General features: G+C 39.2%; 3 non-coding genes across 3 annotated transcripts; all 3 read left to right on the forward strand.

Annotated features, from left to right (window-relative positions):
• Positions 1-1,810: 1,810 nt before the first annotated feature.
• trnak-cuu lies at positions 1,811-1,881 on the forward strand. Its single transcript has one exon. It is a non-coding gene; the product is annotated as a tRNA-Lys (tRNA).
• Positions 1,882-3,539: 1,658 nt separating this feature from the next.
• On the forward strand, positions 3,540-3,612 carry trnak-cuu. The gene has a single exon. It is a non-coding gene; the product is annotated as a tRNA-Lys (tRNA).
• A 671-nt stretch (positions 3,613-4,283) lies between these two features.
• Positions 4,284-4,357, forward strand: trnai-aau. Its single transcript has one exon. It is a non-coding gene; the product is annotated as a tRNA-Ile (tRNA).
• Positions 4,358-4,638: the final 281 nt, after the last annotated feature.

Below are 4,638 nucleotides of genomic sequence, written 5' to 3' on the forward strand. Positions count from 1 at the left end.
GTAATTAATTCACTTCCATATAAATCTGACAGAGGCGTGGTACACCCATTTCCAATAGCCCGGCTGGCCTCGAGGTGACATGAGACTCTTAATCTCAGGGTCGTGGGTTCGAAGCCCACGTTGGGCGGTTTTAGTCCTTTTCCTTTGGAAGGAAATGACTTCTTAATCTGAAATTCGCAAGATAAGTCTAGCGTCGATGTAGTCAAAGCTCTATCAAACTTAAATAGGCCTGCGCTGCAAGAGTCTAGCAAGTAACAAAATGTCCACATGGTGCTCATTCTGAACTTTCATTTGTCTGATATCCCAGGTTTCAATAAATGAATGCAGAGGAGTGCAGGAAACAACTGCTCAAAGTACAGAAATGTGTGAAAATTGAGGACTTTAGATTTGATCCAGTCTTGAACGAACGCTTAGCCATTGTCTGTGTGGAGACATGAACGTTTTGCCAAAAAAAAAAAAAACAAAAGTGCAGCCTTTCCGTCTCTTCACTGTGATATGAAAAGAAATGAAGGAGAGAAATTATCAAACAATGATTAAAGAGTGGATTTAATAGAATAAATTACTTTTCATTTTCGTCAAGCGCTTCTTCCATATGCTGCACAAGAGGTATCCTCCGGATTCATGGACAAGAAAACCACATGATGAACTCCGGAAATGATAGAAAGATTGATAGATAGATAGAAAGATATAGATAGATAGATAGACAGATAGATAGAGAGATAGATGAATCCATAAATTTAAAGCAGTGAAAGGACAGATTTTTAACTTTCAGAGGTTTGATGGGGCAGATTGGCCGGTTAGCCTAGTTGGTTAGAGCGTGTTAAGGGAATAACGCCAAGGTTGCGAGGTTCGATCCCGATACGGACCAGCAACAATATTATCAACACTGAGTTACTTGTTTGGTGTTTGTTTCCATCGCATACATACCTTAGGGTTTTTCTATTCATCACCGCATGATTTTACATTTAAATTCATAAACTAACTGAGTTTTAGAGAAAAACATTTATTTAACATTCAACAAACTTTCTATTCAGTTTTGCCTCGGCAACTTTAATTGAAATGAATATGGCTCCATCATTCACCCAGAGTAGACAAAAATGACAGTCCATCCAGAACACTCAAGTGCAGCCCTCAGTCTGTGATCAATTTATAGCAAAGTAATCTCTACAAGATAGCGATATTCTCTCTTTACAATCTATTTTAAAAGATAGAATTATATTCACATTTTACCCTTTCATTCTAAGCAAACTGTACACGTCAAAGTTTCAAAACACAGAGAGATAGACACAGAGAGAGAGAGAGAGAGAGAGAGAGGAGAGAGAGAGAGAGAAGGAAATAAACAAATGAATAAATATAAAATCCATTGCCCCATTTAACTTTCCTGGAAGGGAGAAAACAAAATATATATCAGTCAGTCTTAGGAAAGAAACCATGTGGTAAAATAAGTTCAAGGTCACAGTTCTCTCGTGGGCAGTTAACATGGAAGTGTATCCACGAGCCGCTTAATTTCATACCTCCTCAGCTGTAACTGTAGGGTAAGCTGACACTCAACAGGCCACAAATAGGACGGATTGCCTCATCCGGTCCACATTACGCGTGAAGTTGACAATAGCGCAGATTATCGATGGATCGCTACAATCTCTCAGAGCAGGAGGATGGTTAACTTCTGTGCTGCAAACGCGCAAATGTTTCTTTTAAAAATGCAACGTCTGTGACTCATCCGCAGCACTAGTGAGCAGGCAGGCGGCGAAGCCAGATTAATTCACTCCATATAAATCTGACAGAGGCACGTGGTACACCCATTTCTGTGGCCCGGCTAGCTCAGTCGGTAGAGCATGAGACTCTTAATCTCAGGGTCGTGGGTTCGAGCCCCATTGGGCGATTTAGTCCTTTTCCTTTGAAGGAAATGACTTCTTAATCTGAAAATTAGCAAGATAAGTCTAGCGATCGTATTCATCAAAGCTCTATCCAAACTTAAATAGGCCTACACGCTGCAAGAGTCTAGCAAGTAACAAAATGTCCACATCGTGCTCATTCTGAACTTTTCATTTGTCTGATATCCCAGGTTTCAATAAATGAATGCAGAGAGTGCAGGAAACAACTGCTCAAAGTACAGAAATGTGTGAAAATTGAGACTTTAGATTTGATCCAGTCTTGAACGTAACGCTTAGCCATTGTCTGTGTGGAGACATGAACGTTTTGCCAAAAAAAAAAAAAAGAACGAGCCTTTCCGTCTCTTCACTGTGATATGAAAAGAAATGAAGGAGAGAAATTATCAAACAATGATTAAAGAGTGGATTGCTTAGAATAAATTGATTTTCATTTTCGTCACGCTTCTTCTATATGCTGCACAGAAGGTATCCTCGGATTCATGGACAAGGAAAACCACATGATGAACTCGGAAATGATAGAAAGATTGATAGATAGATAGATAGATAGATAGATAGATAGATAGATAGATAGATAGATAGATCGATCGATCAAATTTAAAGCAGTGAAAGGACAGATTTTTAACAAGAGGTTTGATGGGGCAGATTGGCGGTTAGCTCAGTTGGTTAGAGCGTGGTGCTAATAACGCCAAGGTCGCGTGTTCGATCCCGTACGGGCCAGCAGCAATATTATCAACACTGGTTACTTGTTTAAGGTTTGTTTCCATCGCATACTTACCTTAGGGTTTTTTCATTCATCCTGCATGATTTTACATTTAAATTAAAACTAATTGAGTTTTAGAGAAAAAACATTTATTTAACATTCAACAAACTTTCTATTCAGTTTTGCCTCGCAACTTTAATTGAAATGAATATCGCTCCATCATTCACCCAGAGTAGACAAAAATGACAGTCCATCCAGAACACTCAAGTGCAGCCCTCAGTCTGTGATCAATTTATAGCAAAGTAATCTGTGCAAGATAGCGATATTCTCTCTTTACAATCTATTTTAAAAGATAGAATTATATTCACGTTTTACCCTTTCATTCTAAGAAAACTGTACATGTCAAAGTTTCAAAAACACACAGAGAGATAGACAGAGAGAGAGAGAGAGAGAGAGAGAGAGAGAGAGAAGGAAATAAACAAATGAATAAATATAAAATCCATTGCCCCATTTAACTTTCCTGGAAGGAAGAAAACAAAATATATATCAGTCAGTCTTAGGAAAGAAACCATGTGGTAAAATAAGTTCAAGGTCACAGTTCTCTCGTGGGCAGTTAACATGGAAGTGTATCCACGAGCCGCTTTAATTTCATACCTCTCAGCTGTAACTGTAGGGTAAGCTGACACTCAACAGGCCACAAATAGGACGGGATTGCCTCATCCGTCCACATTACTGCGTGAAGTTGACAATAGCGCAGATTATCGATGGATCGCTACAATCTCTCAGGAGCAGGAGGATGGTTAACTTCTGTTGCAAACGCGCAAATGTTTCTTTTAAAAATGCAACGTCTGTGACTCATCCGCAGCACTAGTGAGCAGGCAGGCGAAGCCAGATTAATTCACTTCCATATAAATCTGACAGAGGCACGTGGTACACCCATTTCTGTGGCCCGGCTAGCTCAGTCGGTAGAGCATGAGACTCTTAATCTCAGGGTCGTGGGTTCGAGCCCCACGTTGGGCGGTTTAGTCCTTTTCCTTTGAAGGAAATGACTTCTTAATCTGAAAATTCGCAAGATAAGTCTAGCGATCGTATTCGTCAAAGCTCTATCCAAACTTAAATAGGCCTACACGCTGCAAGAGTCTAGCAAGTAACAAAATGTCCACATCGTGCTCATTCTGAACTTTTCATTTGTCTGATATCCCAGGTTTCAATAAATGAATGCAGAGAGTGCAGGAAACAACTGCTCAAAGTACAGAAATGTGTGAAAATTGAGACTTTAGATTTGATCCAGTCTTGAACGTAACGCTTAGCCATTGTCTGTGTGGAGACATGAACGTTTTGCCAAAAAAAAAAAAACAAAAAGAACGAGCCTTTCCGTCTCTTCACTGTGATATGAAAAGAAATGAAGGAGAGAAATTATCAAACAATGATTAAAGAGTGGATTGCTTAGAATAAATTGATTTTCATTTTCGTCACGCTTCTTCTATATGCTGCACAGAAGGTATCCTCGGATTCATGGACAAGGAAAACCACATGATGAACTCGGAAATGATAGAAAGATTGATAGATAGATAGATAGATAGATAGATAGATAGATAGATAGATAGATAGATAGATAGATAGATAGATAGATCGCAAATTTAAAGCAGTGAAAGGACAGATTTTTTAACAAGAGGTTTGATGGGGCAGATTGGCCGGTTAGCTCAGTTGGTTAGAGCGTGGTGCTAATAACGCCAAGGTCGCGGGTTCGATCCCGTGCGGCCAGCAGCAATATTATCAACACTGGTTACTTGTTTAAGGTTTGTTTCCATCGCATACTTACCTTAGGGTTTTTTCATTCATCCTGCATGATTTTACATTTAAATTAAAACTAATTGAGTTTTAGAGAAAAAACATTTATTTAACATTCAACAAACTTTCTATTCAGTTTTGCCTCGGCAACTTTAATTGAAATGAATATCGCTCCATCATTCACCCAGAGTAGACAAAAATGACAGTCCATCCAGAACACTCAAGTGCAGCCCTCAGTCTGTGATCAATTTATAG

The sequence above is a fragment of the Polypterus senegalus genome, chromosome 2 (assembly GCF_016835505.1).
Source record: "Polypterus senegalus isolate Bchr_013 chromosome 2, ASM1683550v1, whole genome shotgun sequence".
NCBI lineage: Eukaryota > Metazoa > Chordata > Cladistia > Polypteriformes > Polypteridae > Polypterus > Polypterus senegalus.